Below are 18,894 nucleotides of genomic sequence, written 5' to 3' on the forward strand. Positions count from 1 at the left end.
ACTGTGCCCCGGCGCTGGTGGCGTCCTATAATTTCTAATCTCATTTTCTAGAAATAGTCCCGCAGAGAGGCCCCCTTATCTTGCCATAATAGTTTTGAGGTGAGCCCCATTAACCAAATGAGCTTTTCAGAGCACAACATTCCCATTAACACCGCTCGTACAATCCCTCATCTCCTTCAAAAGTGCACCATGAGCTTCCCCTGCAGACCCCCGTGCTCCACCGCGCCAACATCTCACTTTCAGGATTTTTTGCATCCAATCAGCCTTCCCTGAGCAAAGTTGGCAAATCCTTCCCTCACCAAAATTACCCTAAATCGCACTAAACAGGTTCATCCCACACAGACTGACACACCACATTCCCAACTCCGCTCCCACTACTTTAGATATTTCCCTGCAGGCCTTGCGGTGCTCGCTGGGTTGTGGTAGTGATCAATGGCCCCTGGCTGCGGGCGTCAGGGGGGCCCTAGGCTCCAGGAATGGAGGTATTAATAATGCAAGGTCCAGGCCTGTCATATCCTCCATTAGCACAGAGGAGGCGGGAGGCCCAACGGCTGATTGATTACTAATTAGATTAATTGCCGTCTTTTAGAAAAGGAGGAGGATGTAATAGACTGGGGGCCTGACAAGTGCGAGGGTAGAGGAGCCCGGCTGGTTGAAAAATATTCACTACGGCTGTTTAAAAAAAGAACTTTTCGTATTAGGAATGCATGTTTCTCCTCTGAGATGAGTGCGCAATTCAGGAAAGAAAAGCCAGAGTCTGTGTAATAAACAAGAATTCAATCAAAGTCCAACCGACTACCCATTACTTTAAAAATGTCTAATAAATTGCTCAATTCTCTGCAGGCCTCTCTCCACAATGCACCTGCGTACGGAGAAAGAAAAACAACTCAACCGCACTGACCACTCTGCTAAGTGGAGAAGACACTCGTTGTTATTTGCCGTTTTCATTTGAGACAATTTCCCCACATCTCGTTCCCGCATTTGTGTCTTGTTAGCCATCGCTATCTGGAAAACATGACATGATAAGCCCCCACTACTCTCCAGTTTTCCTGTAATGTGTGTAATGATAGAGTCGGTGAACACAGACATTTTTGCTAAAAGGTGCAGAGGTGTGTGGAGATTGAGTTCCTCTTAATCTCCCCGCTGTCCTTTGGAGATAAAACTAATAAAACACACATCAAAGCTGCGGCATATAGTACGAGGGCTTTAGAAGAACATCAAAAAAAAGCGTCTTTTCTTCCACACAATGTGATTTCTGTTCAATTTAAATGTTGTTCAAGACACTAATTATTCTTCAGTATAGACTAAAATTAATTTGTCCATATTTCGGACTGATACTTAAAAACCAATTACTGGCCACTTAGTGTTATTGTATAACCTCCAATATGATGAATGTGCTACATTTTTGTTTGAGGACATATTTATTGCAGAATTGATCTGGACTCAACTCACAGATGTTGTGCTTTATTTCAATTATTCTCAGTTTTCAATCAACAATCCGAGTGTCTCATGGTCAACAATTATTATTGGAAACATTTCATAAAAAACTGGCTTTAGGATGAAAAACCCAAATCATTCGAACCCCGCATCAACATCACCGCAGCATTCATTTCAGTCCAGATCACGTCTTCATCCCCAACAAGTGGCGAGGCCGGCACGCATCTACGAGTTTCTGAGTGCTAGACTAATTGGCACATCGGTATGGCCACACTCAACATAAATAGCCTCACACTTCTGAGGGGGATAATGCCTTCCAAATAGGGAGCTGCATTATTTGTCTCAGCCTCCCGCTGCACCAGCAGACCATGGCGAGTCGTATCTTGCTCTGCTGGCCCTCGCCAACCTCTGGGGAAGAACAGTCCCAGCATGCATCAGTATGTTTTTTAGTGCGACTGTGCCGATTTGACTTCAGGAAACAAATGATTTATCTCCAAGAAGCCTGAGGAAGACGCACAATTTGGCCCGATTTTTAAAAAAATTACAAGGAAATACTGTTACGCTGCAATGCAGGCTGTCGTCCATATCCGTCTCACGCCTCGGACATAATGATGTCATCAGTGACGGGGAGCCGGACTTGCCAATGATGCACTTTGCCAACATGGGCCTGCTTTTCTGGTCCTCTTATCTAACGTCATGAATCATAAGTAGACTGGTCTCTATCAGTATTTCTGACAGCGAGATGAGTCTTTATGCCTTATTGTCACAAATGAGTTCTTGAGGGGCTGTCAGGATGAAGTGGAATATTACACCTATTAATTATTCTGCTCCTCCATCCTGCTGGGAGGCAGTTCCGAGTCAGTCCTTCATATCTGACAAAGTTCATCCCTGCTCGACTCCGCCGCTGCGGCAAATGTCTGAAGATGGAGCTTTGTTGGACTGCCACTACTGGAATCTATTGGCACATTATCCCAAAGAACAATGGAGCCAGAACATCCATCCAGCATTCAGAAACTGTCAAGTTTCTCCATTGACCTTTAGATGCTTTTAGGACTGATTGGAAACAAGAAAAAAAAAACGCACAAAGAACATGTTATCCACCCGAGCTCAGAGTATGTTAATTCTCTGGGATCTGCTGACGGGGCTGAGTTTCTTATTTTCCTAGATTCTGACATTAGTGCTATAAGGAAACACTTGTACCCAGACGAAGGTTATGTCAGTCAGACTCCTGTATGCAACGTGTAACCCAGTACTTTTTTTTTTGTGGTAAGATTTGACTGTAAAATATGAAGCTGAACCTGCAGGTTGACAACCACAAGGAAAGACGGCATCTAAAGAATTACCACAGTGCAACACTCATCCGTTCTACACGGTGACGACAGTGTGAAACAACAGTTTGTCTTCTGCCTTCGGCTCCGTCTGGCTTGGTCTCTACCTGCTCCCTCTCTTTTCTCCTTCCCTAAGCCCGAAGCTGCCTCCCACCTCCCACCTCCTCCTCTCAGCCCCCATGGCTCACTGCAGAGACAACATGCTGCGCTAATTGAAAGCGACCCTGACTCGTCCTTTTTCGAAACCCGCTCCGGCTGATGCCCCGTCGTTTTCCCCTCCGCCGGCGGTTGACAACTGGCCTTTTCGGCTGCGGTGGTTCTGCGGCGTGAACTCTGGCCCTCGCCGCGTCGGCCTCTCTCCCTCTGCAAACACAAGACCGGGTCCAAAGCCACACAGAGTGGGAATAAACTGCAGACTAGCACATTTTCCTCCTGCAGCATGGCTCCAAACTGAAGCAGAAAAATTGTTGGCGAGTAACTGGTGAGAATTCTTCCAGAATAAATTGAGGGAGTCCTCTGGAGGTTAAAAAAAAAAAAATAGCTTTTCGTTTGGTTGCTTCATACGAGAACAAGTGATGCATAATATTGTTTACACAATAAAGAGAGGTTTACGATTTGAAATTCAATGAAGATGCAAACAATCCAGAGCCATCTTCCCTCGAACATGCTCTGCAAACTCTGAAGGACAAAAAGCACAAAACGCTCCCCTAATAGATGAGCTACAGCTGCAGCACAGACAGCATGATTAGATTCTCCTCATACTTAATTCCTTTATCAAAAAGCAGTGATATTCCACTAAAACAAAACGCTTGTACCTGCAGTGTTTCAATAGAGGTGGTCTGCTCTTATCACCCTCACTGAATAGGACTGGGGCCCATAATGTAATAGCCTAGCAGTGCGCTCATAAATCACCTGAAGAGGCTTTATGCCACATGCACTGACACTCCCAATCTGCCAACCTGTGTCTTTATTAAAGAGCACATTATACTGAGAGGCTCCCTTTTCCCCCAGATGCCCTGCTGTAAACACCTCCGCTCATATATTCATGCAAACACAACAATACAAATACTTTCCTCTGCAGGCACAAATTCATTTCTCCCAGCTTTTATTTACAGAATGTGTGTGTGTGTGTGTGTGTGTGTCTGTGAGTGTGTGTGATACACAGACAGAGATTGGCATTGTTTTTACATCTTGTCACCCTCCCTCTTCGCAATTACGGCAATCGTCTCTCTCCCACTGAGTGACGCATCAATTTGGATGTATGAATGCCTACTCATATCTGATTTGCCTTAGTGAATCTCTTCCGTTTTTATTGGCCAAACAGTGCACACAGCAGAGTGCGATGCTTGTGTGTGTGTGTGTCCCCTGCTTTGTTAATACATTGTATTTGCCCCCCCCCCACGTCCTTCCAGTAACTTTGACAGCTAAATTGAAAAACATCATGAGTGAGCGTCATGTGAGCTGACAAAGAAACGGCAATGACGGAATAATTGGCGTTACACTGGCCCTTCCATGTTGACAGAGAGGAGACGCTCGGCCCTTTGATTTGTTCAAATCAAGACTTCTTTGTACGCAGCGGTCGATCGCTAAATCAGTTTTGCGTGTCGAATTTCATGGGACCTTCAGGTGCTCTTGAAGATCTCGGCCCTAATTAACACCCGGTGAAAGTCAATGCCTTCTAATAAACTTTTACCTCCATGCTCCATGTAAGTAGGAGCTCCTACAAGTAGGGAACTTGTTGTATGTTGCTCTGTCTCAACAACAAACTGCAGTGGGGCAATTGAGCAAGGCACTGTAAAAGACATACATAAAATATGTGATTACCCCCCCCGGGGATATGGTATATTGTGATATTTGGGTTGGACTGTATCTAAATGTGTATTTGAAGATATGTTTCAAGATTCGGAAAATATCACAGAGATCACTGCGGTTTCCACAAAAAAACGAAAAGGTATAAAGACAGAAAAGAAACCAACTGTGATGTACAAGACCTTTCAGATAACATGCCGTGTTACAATTTTCTCTATTAGAAGTTACAAGATCAATCTTTACACATTTTGCCTCTTGGAGTTAATTAATGGTTTCTGTAATCACAGTGTCACTGTCAGTGAACCGTTGCTCAGCTCGGCCTGAAAAACGCTGCTCATGAACTTCTAGAGTTTTTTTTTTGCCCGTGGACAAAAGACTTGACATTCGTTTATGATACATATAACTGAGGAACAAGCCCCCTTCAAGGAATCCAAGCTGTCAAATCTCTGCCTGCTCTCTGAGCTATATGACTATTTGTTTTTCTGCAGGCTGCCACAATGCTCCCAACTGAAAATCATGCAAATCATGAACAGGAAGAAAAAAACAAAAAAAAAACACTAAATCCCCTTCTCCCACTCAGTTCTTGCAAACACAAGACGTACCCCTCGGTAAACACCGGCAGCAGAACGCATCCTGCAAAGAAAGCCTCGCTGCTGAGAGGCAGAAAATGTAAACAGCTGGCAAACTCTCAGAATATAAGTTGTTACACTCTGGAAATAAAATGTTCAGGATTGGGGACAGAACAAAGGCAAAGAGAGTCGGGGCTGTTCGTTGGGAGGTTTTTCTTCTCCTGTGTCTCTAATCTGACCAGTGGCAACAGTCCAAGGCAATCTCCGAGGGCCGTCCTCACCCACAGAGCTGCTGATGTAAATCTCTGGGGCGGCGTGCACACTGCGCCTGAAACGTGTCCAATTCTGAGGGTTTTTTTCTCCTCCCCTCATCTGAACCTGATGTTTTTCTAATCAATGAAATACAAAAAAAGCTGCAAAAAAAAAAGCTGCATGGAATTTTTTAAATTCAAATTGGACCAGATGAAAAATGGCACCAAATTAGATCTTGAGGCGCACAATTTACACACGGCAAGTCTGACTGCTCAATTTTGAATATAAGAAAGCTGACATGACTATAACTCACGCCAATTAGCCGAGACAGAAGCGGTGTTGCAATGGAAGAAACGAGATTCAGTAATGAAAAGAAAACAGTCAGCGTGGCAGGTATCTGGGCTGATGCTTCAATTCAGAACAAAATCAACAGGAAATCCAGGAATAATAGAAAAGAAAAAGGTCCAGTGAAATGTGTGAAGTTCACAAGAGCCAAAGGTTGAAATTTATACTCTTTTATTAAACTGTGGCTGTTTCTTGTGAGCTGACTGTAGTTTAACGTTGCTGTGTTTAAATGTTACTTAAATTGTTTGTTTTCATCTCTCTAAGGATCTTGATGATTAAATACCGGATTAAAAAGGTTATTTAAAATCCGACTCCTCCTATTAACAAACGATGTCCATTTAATAAAATGTTCTATCTGCCAAAGCTACACACCGCAGGAGCTGCCAGGTGTGAGGAAGGACAAGTCTTGATACTTGCTGTTATATTGTAATGTGCTTTAAGCAAAACAGATGCAGCATCTATTTGTTATCAGCGTTCTGCTTACGCACGCAGTCTTTATGACACTGCAAGACGATAATGACAGCAGCTGGTCTGCGTTCTTCGGTACAGGAGAAAGAATCGTAAAATCAGATATGAGCAGTCGTCTCAGTTGAGTCTTGATGCCGATGCTTCTACCTGAGCTTTACACATCTGTCTAAAACTGGTCAGCAGAAGATGAGCGGAGGGAAGGAGGGAAGGAGGGAAGGAGGGAAGGAGGGGAGGAGGGAAGGAGGGAGGGATAGTTGGTCTCCTGCTGTACACTTTTTGTATTTGACAAAACAGATCAAACACAGTCTCACAGCAGTTGCGGCTGAGCCGCTGTTTGTTATCTTGTCTGATGTGTAACGTGCGACGCGCAGATGCACGGCAAAGGAGAGCGAGGCAGACAGGTAATCCAGGATTACAGTGCCGACATGTCATTTCTGTGGACGTGTTATTCCTGCTCAGTCGTCTTTTGTGTGAAATGTAGGGTGCAACCCCATCTGTCTGCTCCAAACTCTCCTCTGGCACCCATCAATGGCACGCCGTGGACCAGCATAGACGACGAGATAATGAGCTCCCGTTGCCTTGTCAACGCTATCCCTTTTTCCGACAGCCACACTCTTAAGCTCCCCGTTTGCCCGTTTCCCGGTGTGCAGAGCTCTTCAGTAAACAAGGCATCGAGACGGTGGATGAAATTTCATATTGTCTTAAAATCCCTCTAACGGGCGACCACAGACAGACGAGCAGATCGCCGTTCGGTGGCGGGGTGAGGAATAATTTTTACACCAAGAAAGTAAAAACATATACATTTCACACTTAATGAATGGAGGTCAAAGTTCACATGAAATCTCAACAGAAGAGGCTGATAATAAGTACAGCAGCAGACAGACTGGTGCTACTCGACCTGCACTTGGCCTCAGTGAAAACAAAAAAAACAATGTTACATTTCGATCTTCGAGCGCTTATTGACTGAAAAAAGAGCTTTCAGGTGGGCAGCTGCATCTACCTGGAAATGAAAAACATAAATGACAAAGTGGAACTGCTGTGTGTCTAAACATTTTAACGTTCTTTTTTTATCATTATTATTTGGTTCAATTGTACTCCAGTCTACTCCAGTATGGGTTCAAGGTCGACAGGCCACTTAAACAGGAGGCCCACAAGTAGTTTGCTCATATCATTTGTGTACAATAGTTCAATTCAATTTTCTTTGTATAGCGCCAACTCATAACATACATGAAGACACTGTGCTGACCTTAAAGGACTGCTGAGAGAAACCCAACAGTTCACTCTGTTTAAAACTGATTATGTCTTGTTTTTGTTAAACCATGTAGTTTGGTCATAATTTATTTTGTATTTTATGCCTTATACTTGCCATTTTATATTTTACTGTAAGTTGTCCTTGAGCGCCTTGAAGGGCGCCTATAAACGAAATGTATTATTATTTATGATTTTAATTTGCCAGCTTCAAAAGAACAGATTTACATGAATGTTTCTCAAGAACGTGTACTCAATTTCTAACATGAGAGCGAGGCCACGCGTGTCATTAAGTTTTCATCTGTCCCGGTTGTTTCCTATCATTTTACTTTTCATATCTTTTATTCTAACAGTTGAACAACTACTTTTGAGGAACTATTGAATACTGTTAACAGTGTGCTTGTTTGTTTACTTGCTTATTTATCTATTTGCTTCTATATTGTGTTGCATTTGTCACTAACTGCTCATTTTAGCTTTACTCCATTTGTTTTATTTATGTCCATGTGCTGCACCTCTTAGACACGTATGGAGTAAATAAAGAAGTCCGAGGTGGTTCATCTGAGACCCCGATTTTAAAATTGTTACCTTCAGAGGCTTCAGTCACAATTCCCTCTGTGTTTATGGTGGTTTTCACTTTCACCATCATCTATAATGAGAGTTAAAAGCCTACAGAGTCGGGTAATGTCGAAGGTTAAATTGCTTATAAGCTCAAACGGAGCTGCAGACAAAGTGCAGCACAACAAAGATTAGAAGACAGAAATGATAAATAATGACTTACTCTCTGTGCTCCTTCTCAGCACTCTACGCTCAAGTCACAAGTGGAAGCTCCAAAGTGTGTTTTATTCCAGAGGTGTCTCCACATGTTGCGGCTTTCTTTCCGCTTATTCGGTTTAAAGTGCCTCTCGCTACCACTCATCTACTACAGCGGCTGGTTTTGGGGAAGAGTCGGGGCCACATTCCTCATGTTCTTTCTACATTTGCATCATGACATTTCCTGTAGAGTGGCATTCTCTCCCCCAACCGTGTGACACTGTAGTGTCTCACACCAGAGTGTGAGATTCCACGACAGACACACAGACACACACACACACACACACACACGTGCTGTCTGCCCAGTCTGATGAGGCAACTATTTTCAACTCAAACATCAGACACTTCAGGATGTCCTTGTTTACCAGCTCACAATAATCAAGCTCTGAAACGACGCCAATTTCCTCTTGGTCTCTTATAGCAGAACGTTTCGCCGTAAAACAGTCTATTCTGCATCCACACTCCCGTCTCGTTTAGAAAGCATTTACGAGCCCAACTCAATCTTTAAACACTCATTGACAATGTTATTCTAACCAACTGCTTTGTTAATGAAATGTAAATTTAACAATCAGGGTTCTCTCTCAGTATTTATACTGCAGCCGTCCACATTAAATCTCTTTTTTTTTTTTTTTTTTGTTTAAAAGACAAGCTGCAAAATCAGACGTGATTTCCACGACACCCCTGTAAACACCCCCTGGTATATTCAGTGTTAATTTACAGTAACTGTACCAGAGGAGTTCTGGCACAGCGTTTAGAGAAGCTAATGCCCCTCCCCCTCCGCTCTCTGCCCTCCCTCCCCACTGACTCTTTCTTTCTGTTTGAACGATACTGCCTTTGCAAAAGCAGCTGCTAAAACAAAGACACTAGAAGAAAAAAAAAAAGCACAGCATTTGCTGATGAAAAAAAACCAACAAAAAAACATTTTCTTCTCTCTGGAGCTCGGTCAAAGGCAGAAACACTGACCTCTCACCTGGTTCTGTAAGACAGGCCTGTTTTGCATCGTCCATTCAGTGAGAACCATATTCAAAATCAAATTTATTCCAACTGGCATGTGACCAGGAAGAGACAGGGAGTTGTTCAGAAGGAGAGTGTGAAGATATAAAAGGAGAAATATCAGAGTGCAGAAACTTTGGCTTCACACAAGCTTTAATTCAGCACATGTGCACGAGGAGCCTTTTTCCAAAAAACTCTGCTTCACTCTGAATCGTGACATCAGTGTTGACAAACTCTAAACACTGGGTGGTAAATAAGTCAAAGCTCTTATTTTTCAACTCCCACAAAGCATTTGCCAAATGCATGAGTCATGACAGTTAAATGAAAAGATGGCCCTGACCTCTTTCATGTTTGGAGGGTTTTGTTCATTAATGACTGGGGCTCGGCCCTGTGTCAGCATGCTGGCCGCTAGCAGGCGAGGGCCAGAAGGGACGTGAGGTGGTGCTAACACCCGCCGCCATGTCGTGGCCTGGCACCGTCATGCGCTTTGGAAGGGAGTGCTCATGGAAATCAGCGGGGCTTGGCCCGGCTTCACTCCTGCCTTGGCCTGCTAATGGCTTTCCAAGTTTGGGGCTGCCATTTGTCAGCTTGACTGATGTCTGCGCCACGAGGATCAATCTCTTTCCATCATCCATCTCTTCAAACATCAGAGGTAAAGTACAGTGTTGGGCCACAGTGGCAGGGATGTGCTCCTGGAATCAAAACTTGCAGGTAGAGGAGGAAGTGTGAGGATAAAGGAATAAATTTATTGCAGGACTGAAGTGAAAAGATAAAGACAGAACCTGGCATTCTCATTTTGTACAAAGTAGAAGAGCATTAGACACGGCCAAAAACCGCACAAAGCAAGACGGGCTGTTGAGATGGGCTGTTCTTATTCCTGGAACATTTTTAGTGGTCTATGAAAAACCAGGAGTCCGTCTCTCCTCTCTCACTACATTAAGTGATTCTTACTGAAGCCTTGCAAACAGGAAACATTAAGTCTCTGGAGGAAAGAGAGAAAGTAAGAGATTTTTGCCTACATGAGAGAGAGAGAAAGAGAGAGAGAGAGAGAACAGAGGGAGTGAATGAGGTGTGGTAAGTGAATATAAAACAGGAGGGGAAAAAAATTGGAAATGGAAAAAAGGAATAAAACATAGTTAGGGAGCAACAGTGTGAGGAGAACAGCTGAAAGAGGTTGCGCGGCCCCAGGTGAGCCCTGTGGTGGGTCATTTCACAGCCCTGTAGCCTGACTAGCACTGACAGGTCAGCTGGAAGACTCGCTGCCAAGAGAAACCCTCAACGGAAAGCCTCAACACACGCTCCTGACACATACACACACACACACACACAAAAACAGCACACACACACACACACAAAAACAGCACACCGAAGCACACACACACACACACTCGCCTGCCTCCACCGCAAAATAATTTCCTTTTCAATCTGCCACACAATAACCGAGCCACTGTTTATTGACCTTTACCATGGCGCTTTTCACCAGGCAATCGCTTCCTTGGCTCCGAGCGCAGAAATATAGCTCTGACTGCTCAGCTCGGTGCTGGAAATCCACCACCGTGCAGCTGGCTTTCATGCATTCACGGCTCAGGATCCACATCAGGATGTGTGTGGCGGCGAGCGCCCGGGGGAGGGAGCGCCTTCCTGACAGCTATGATGATTGGATCATCAAAAAAAATAAAACGACAACTTGATGTTATAACCGTCATTAGTGCGGTAACAAATCAATTAAAAGGGAATCGCAGCGCTAAAGGCCTGTGTACACACGAGTGCCTGAGAGGCGTCTGCCTACACAGTCTGAAATCACAATGTAACATTTGACGGTCGCAGTCTCGGTTGAGACTGGAGCCTGGCTGAAGCCGTCACCATCCCACAGCCAAACGTGTGTCGGCTCTTCGCTCCCTGAATTAGAAGATGATGCTTCAACGCCGGAGTCTTGTAAATTAAAGGATACCAGTGAAGATCCTTGCTTTACCAACCACAGGCTGCTTCACGACGAAGCAACAGACCGCTACTGGTCTGTTGCTTCGTCCCAAGATGCAAGATGCTCGGTTGCATCCGATCGCAGACGTTCCTTTATGTTTACTCTTAAAGTTTTTACCCCGTATGATCATTTTAAATTGCGAGTCACAAATGTTTTCCTCTGTGCCTGCAAGTCTCTGAAAATAACTGACGTCATTTGTGATGTGATCTCATATTCCACACGATGTAATTTATTGATCATAATTGCTTCGCACCCACTACAGTGGTACTGAAAGTGGGTTCCGGGAACCCCCCAGGGATCCTTGAGGGAGTACTTAGGGGGTCTGCACCAAAAAGGGGAATAATTTATGTTCTCTATGATTCCATCCATGACAGAATGTTTCACTGTGTTGGTCATGGGTTTCCAAAAATGAAACATCTACATGCAAGAATCTTATCGTATGGTAACGTATTTGGATGCGCGGATATCTTCATCCGGAGAATTGATCATTTGTTATGCCGTCATTGTATTTCATCTTCGCCTCCCTCTTCCTGGTTAGACCAGACTACACAGTGACACAGTCTGGCATGATGTCGACAGTGTCCAAAAAGGAGTTACCAGCTTGTTTTGAAGCCAAATCTTCAAAACAAGCTGGTAACTCAAAAAAAAAAGAAACAGACAAAAGAAAGAAAAAAGAAACAGACAAAAGAATCAAAAGTTCAGGCTTCTGCAAAATGTTTGTCATTTTCTGCTTGAAAAAAAAGACTTGATTGACGGATTCACCTGATCACCAAAATTTATTGACTAATGAATTAGTCAACTTGTGTTTTGTAAACTGTGACTGCCAGGTCTCATGAAAAAACAATCCCCTGATCTCAAGAGATTTTCCTGGGAAAGTCAAGGATAAGAGAAGCTAAATGTAAAATTCCAGCGTCTCAAACAGACTGGCACAGGGAGCAATTTTACCACTGAATGGTTTCATTCTTTGGAGACTTTATTATTTGTTTATTTGTTGTTTGCTTCAAGGAGATTTGGACGCTCTCCATCCTTCTCAGGGATGAGAATTAGAGGTGGTGAGGCAGCCGCGGTGGATTCGTCGAGGTGGCAACCTTCCGCTGCCAAGCGAATGCTGGTGACAGCGCGAGTCCTATTTGGCTGATGAGCAGCGGGGAAGCAGGTGGGCAGGCTGAGGCTTATCTGCCAAAACAGCCGGGGTTACACCACACCTCCTGCCGCAAGGACTGCTACGACTCAACGACCGCACGCTGAGAGAATGAGAGGGTAGCAACAGGAAGGGAGTTATAAGAGAACAGAGAGGCAGAGATATGGTCGGTTCTGGGAGCAGATCAGCTGCACACACAAAAAAAGAGCAGGAGAATCATTAGATCCTCTGAGCTATAAGACGCTTCTTTTTGCAGAGAAAGCTGGAGAACACAGGTGCAGGTAAAATATGACAGATCATTAGGAGTATTGGTGTGTTCTGGGATTAAAATATTATAAAAATATGTGTAATTTCATGCTACGATACATGCATTTATCATCGCTAGGGTTTGGTATCAGTTCAATACTGGCTCCAAAATCATTCCTGATTACCTGTGCAAATCATTTCAACAGTGGAGACTGCAAATGTTGATTTAAGGAACAGATATTATTGAGCTAGAAATCTCAAATTAGCTCAGAAAATCCAGTCACATAAGGACATAGGACACTGGATCTAGTTCATGTCATTTGTTTTTAACAGGAAATTATGACTTTAATGCAATAATATTATGCTTCTCTATGCTGTTCAGTTCGAGTTTGGAGAACAAAGAAAGAAGGAAAGCAGAAAGACACAAAAGAATCAATGGAAAAAAACGCTCTCGGTCCTCTTCTGCTTTCTCTACCATCAGCTGAAAAATGACATGAGCCTCGTTCACCTGCGTTTACCCCATAAACCCCTCTGCTGCCGCAACACACCGTCACTCCACCGGGGGCATCACGCCGTGCCCAGAACCATCTCCGGGGCGTCTCGAGTGTTGAGCTCCAGGCTCCCTGTCAAAGAGCTCTGCTGGGCTTTTGTAAGGAAGTGTGAATGTGAGATCCCAGGTGCCAGTTTAATTGAGACCTTGACATCGGCGTTTGAGTGAAATGAGGAGATTGTCGGGATGATACGGCTGACGTTTACACCTGTGTGAGAACGGCTGATTACACAGTGGGAAGACTCTGAATGAAACCCGTAACGAGGACTTTATCTGCCTATATGCTTCATTAACGCGCTCCCCGGTCACATTTCTTACAGCACGGGGAAAAACAGCATTCTCCAAACAGAGAGACGGATCTGTCTCCAGGTCTGTCTGCTGGATATAAACAAAGGCTCTTCTTTCTGCAGTGTTACAACATTACCCCCCCCCCCTCCCCTCTGCTTCTGATTGATGAAAGTGCCATGTCTGCAAGCGCCTCTTTTACATAGCGGAGAGCCTCCCCTGCAGCCCGCCATTCATCATCTGAGAGTGGGACGGCGGCATTCATCTTAATGCATTACAGACCCAAACAGGTCCGAGGTCACACACTGCTGCCATGAATCCCTACATCTGATTCTAAGAGGGGAGGAGAGATGAGATGGCCGGTATTTTTTCTTGGGGGGGGGTTGCAGAGAGATATGAGCTGAACAATGCTGTCATGTTTAATGTTCCTATCACCTCACTGACAACATCTGTGTCAGGACAGGCCATCGATGGACTGTTTGAACGTTAAAGGGTAAAACCACCCAAACACAATGCAGCCTGGTGAAAGAGAGGCCACTCTGTTGTGGGACGGTACTTCCAGCTTTAAAGGGGAATCACATCGATTTCACACATAAACAACAGCTCTCTAGTCATGAGGGGTGTTACATAGAGAGTGATTAATGTTGTATTACTCCGTCTCTCACTCTGGAGCAGCTTTGTGAAGTCTGATAATGACCTTGATATCTTGTGGTGATGTCATCAGGGTTATCCTGTGCTTGGAGGCTGCAAAATTCTTGACATAAAGGTGATGTTACAAACAGAGGAGATGCTCCTGGGTAGTTGCGATCCAGAGGTTTTGGAGCTTTACAGGAACTAGGATTTGATTTAAATCTTCCCCCAATTTAATAGAAGTGCGATGCTAAAACTCTTAGCGCTCCAGCAGATGAATGGGCACCATGGCATCACACACACACACACACGCGCTGGAGTTGGACTGGATGCAGAGTGGACTGCTGTGATTCTGGCCGTGGTCGCCTTCACACGTCACACGCCAGTCTGACAGCGCCTTGAGTCAAAGTGCTCATAAAAATAATGCAACGAAACCACAAGGAAACCTGAGTCAGGTACACGGCCATGATTGTATATAGTTCACAAACATGTTTTTAAACTATTTATATCTACTCAACATGACTGAACGCCCATTGAATGACATAAATAAATTCTAATTCTCTGTGATTGTTGCAGCAAAAGAGTAAATTACAACCCTACATCACAAACCGAGGCACCGATATTTAAAAGTGGAAAAAGATTTGAATGTAGATCTTTCCTTCGACACAAACTGTACTTGTCTCCGCTAACCACATGTATCTGGCTGCAACTTTATGATCCTTTTCTTGGCTGCAGCTGCTTACATCCAAACCTGTCATGAGGAAGATTAAAAGCACAGGGAGGGAGTTCAAAGCCTCAAGAAACACTGTGGAAGCAGATGAGTCCAGAGCAATAAGTGAAAGTGTGTGAAATGGCTAAAGGTCACAATATCGCGCTCTGGAAAACAAACGATTTCTCCTCGCTGCTTTAAAGACTTTGAATTCAAAGCCTCTGATCAGAACTCCAAACACTATGAAAATTTAAAACTGAATGCAGTTTAGCTTCTCTGTCAATCTGCAAAGCATGTACAGGGTAAAGAGTGTGCAGTGAAGTGAGCTCAGTAGTTTCAAGACAGATGTGAAGCCTACACACACACACACACACACACACAAACACACACACACACAAACACACCTCATAAAATCACAAGATGTCAAGATGTTCAAGATGTGGTGAATCAAACAGAATCTGCTGCTACAAGAAGTACATTCATCCTAACAGAGTGCACAGGAAAAGGAAAATTACCATGATGAGTATAATCAAATTGACTAAGGGGCTGTCCGTGGGATGCTACACAGTGTGACAGCCCCTGCTACCTTTTGGCACTGAGTTACAAGGACACTAAAGCAAAGTGTTGCCTCAGCAAGTGAGCAAATACTTCTTTATTTTCTTGCTTTGCTTTGCTCCTCTTGGCACGAAGGTGGTGGTGGTGGGGGGGGTAATTGGCATGCAAGCTCCGGCGGGGCAGTTAGACGAGCCAGGTCCCGAGCTCGGCCACAGAGCACAACGGCTCTGCTGTGCCCACAAAATTAGTTTAAAGCCGCGATTCAGCAACAGGGTGAGACCCATACAGCGCCACTGATGCCATCCATCACTGCAAATCCATTTCTCTGGCAGAACAACTGAGCCACACTATCACCACCCCACCCCTTCTTCCACACCTCCCACACACAGAACAGCACAGCAGCAGGTAGAGAGAAATTCAGAAGACAGGGGGGTTCTGCCGATACAGGTTTTTTCAATAGTGATGCAGGTGTGTTTTTTTGGGCCGAAGTCGCCCTCGTAGAGTGTGGGAATTGTTCAGGATTTTTCACTGTAACCACCTGCTGCCAAAAACCAGAAACTGCTGCAATGAAACTAAGATGAAGATTGTCTTTTAAAAAATATAACAAACTAACCGACTCTTCCATCATATCACCAGAGAATCAGGTCATAATCTTCACCCTAGCTACCATTCAACTGTGTGAGTGAGTCAAAGCTGATGTGGGAGGAAGACAATGGCTGGGATTCAGCTGAGGAAGGTGGGGGGTGCCAGCTGATGGACTCTTCTCATTAACTTTACCCAGGCCTGGGGAGAGCTAGAGGAGGAGGAGGAGGAGGAGGAGGAGGAGGAGGGAAGGAGGGAGGGAGGATTGGTTTAATGAAGACTCCAGCAGAGAGGGTTCGTCTCGCCTACTGTGCGGCCCTGTGAATAAGCCTGGCAGACAGATGGGCTGAGGAATTGATCAGTGGAGACAGTCTATGGAGACCTGCGCAGACTCGGAGTCTGTGTTTTAAGCTGGGGTGGGGTTCACAATCAAGGATATCAGAAGGCGGTGAAATGTCATTGGAATTCACTACCTGTGGGAGAAAACTCCACCGCTACACGATCTAAACTGGAGTTTCATTCGAGATGACAGCACGGGAGTGGCCCACCGAAACTTCAAAACCAAACCACTCCTGCCTCTTATTTACCAGACTGGCACGTCAGCCTGGACCGCTGAATCATTTCTTGAAAGATCTTCCCTTGGATCTGAAGCCGCACGCATCTAGAAATAAAAGCTATTTGGCCCCTTGCCTCTCTGTTGTCCGTCTGAGAGCTGTCCCCCTTTTTCGGCCCGGGCTCTGTGTGGCATCTATCTTTCATCCGAGTGACAACGCCTCACAAACCCCCGCGCTGCCACTCTCATTTTCACCGTCTATTGTTCCAGGCTCAGAGATTCAGCCCAGCACAGCGAGCCCTGCAATTCTGTCATCTCCAAAAGCTCAATACTTGCCTGCGCCGCTGATAAGCAGCCAAACACTGAGGTGATGAATAAATCACAATACAGCACATACACACTTACTGACACAAGGAGGAGGCCTATTTATTTGGTGTACTTTGGGTTATTTTGGAGAATTCTGAATCCAATCTGGCGCACGGCTCCATGCTGCATCGTGTGGTTGAGGTTCAAAGATCGCTGCTGGCAGTAACGACGTGTGCATCATTCTTTCGCTAAGTGCTATCCGCATAGAAAGGCGCTGAACAAAGCTAAATATTACAGTCTAATGTCGTAAAATATTCTTTTATCAATCTGCTTTAAACTGAGGAAGATGTCCTAGTTTAAAAATGAAAAGAAGTCATTTTCATATCTAGCCCGCAACAAATTTACGGTCTGTAATCAGCAGATTTTAGATACATAAAGCAAATCCAGTGCTTTTTTTTTTTTCCAGAGAAGATTAACAGCAAGAAGACGTGAACCCTCCTCCTGCGCCCTGAACAGGAACTCTACAGCTTTCATTTAAATTCTTTTCTTCCCTGCTGCCTTTCCCACTTTTCATATCATGCAGTTCTTTTTTCTTTTTTTCTTCCACGTATCACGCAGGGTTCTCCGAATGCTCTTAACCTTTCCTGCAAAAAGACAGTTGAGGCATTATTATAGGCTAAAGTGAAGCTCAAGAGAGACGCACGTGTGCCAGCCGAGAACAATGATGCACTCAAGTAAACCCACAATCCATTTCCTCTGGGTGGTCTGTAATTTTCTACTGTCCTGATATCATCCAACTTCCAATAACAACATGAAGAAGAGTTCAGATTTTTTTTTTTTTTTTTTGAGTGGAATTTTGAGCTTAATGTGAAAAGGCTTTTCTGACGTCTCTCTGAAATGAGCTTTGTGCTGATGTCTCCAGTGTAGGTCGTAACAAATAGCTATAATTAACTAATCAAATACCAGACTTCCTTCAAATAGTAGCCATTTCACCTCACACATCACATATGGTCGTTTCTGAGAGGGATCATCAGGTACGCTGAGGCGCTTCAATATAAGCAGCTACAACTGAATAGTCATGAGCAGCAATAATAATCAATAGTGAAGAAGATGTCACCGAAGTCACAAAAGGTTTTCATGTTTTCAGTTTGGATGGAAATTGTCTTCCGTCTCTTGCAGTGCCGCTCGGAGAGAAGCTTGTGAGCCTGTGACAGATTTCTTTGACATGTGTCAAAGGTCTGTAACCGACCCGGCAGAGAAAGTGCATCGAGTTCGACAGATTCTTGTGGTTGGATCTGTGGTGCCCCGGGGTGGGGTGGGGGCTCCGACACCTCCAACAATTCAGGCCTTACACCGTTGCCATAGTTACCGCTGCCTGACACCTCTGGCAATGGCAAATAGACTGACCACAGTGGAACATTTGAGACGACACTGGCAGAGCCTGTGTGGATCGTCACACAATAAAGACCTCGGGAAACGAGGGAACAGTCACCGAGAGCCAGTTACGTTTAGAGGAAGTAAAAGGACTTCATGGACAAACACGGCCGAGGGTGAAAAGGGGGACACAGCGCTGGCAGGGCGTCCATCTCCAGCCGGCGCATAGTGGAATGTTAATTAGGCCTGCAAAGACGAGACACCTCCCTCTTAAATGTCACGTCCTCGTGAGGAGAGCGACGACGGGTTCTGTTGACTTCTGTCAGGCAAAAGGCTGCTCGTGGTTTGTTTGCCTTTCCGGTGGCAATTTCTTCTCTGTTCTCTTTACCCACGAGCATTTTCTCTTAACATTCTCCTGCTCCTTCTCTCGGCCCTTCTGTTATGCTGTTTACTCTGTGATGAATGGCTCTATTTCAAGTTGAGCATTTTTTTTTTTCTTTTAGCTGGAATAGATTACAATCTGTGCAATTGTGCGGAAACAAGATTGATCTCGCTTAAAAAAAAAAAAAAAGAAAGGAATAGGGAGAGGGCAGCAGAGGAAGGGAAATATTGACTGCAACTGCACTTCACTCTAATGTAGAAATTTCCAGACCCTTTTCTTTGATGGAGGCTTTTTAGGCAGCTAAAGCTCCTGCAGAAGAAACAGGTCTTGATAAGGAGGAG

The 18,894-nt window shown here is 44.6% G+C and overlaps 1 protein-coding gene across 6 annotated transcripts in view; it reads right to left on the bottom strand.

Moving 5' to 3' along the window:
• Positions 1-18,894, bottom strand: part of sema6cb (semaphorin 6Cb) — a 153,110-nt gene that overhangs the window by 94,470 nt on the left and 39,746 nt on the right. Inside the window, exon 1 of one of the 6 annotated variants that reach the window (XM_087179089.1) lies at positions 8,235-8,350. The exons of the other annotated variants lie outside the window; for them this stretch is intronic. The gene's annotated coding sequence lies outside the window, so the exon portion shown is untranslated. Of the gene's footprint in view, positions 1-8,234; positions 8,351-18,894 lie in introns of those variants that run through there. 6 annotated transcript variants of the gene reach the window in all.

Source organism: Seriola lalandi, unplaced genomic scaffold (assembly GCF_002814215.2).
Source record: "Seriola lalandi dorsalis isolate HSWRI2012SDOR001 ecotype SW California unplaced genomic scaffold, Sedor1 jcf7180002054782, whole genome shotgun sequence".
Taxonomy (NCBI): Eukaryota; Metazoa; Chordata; class Actinopteri; order Carangiformes; family Carangidae; genus Seriola; species Seriola lalandi.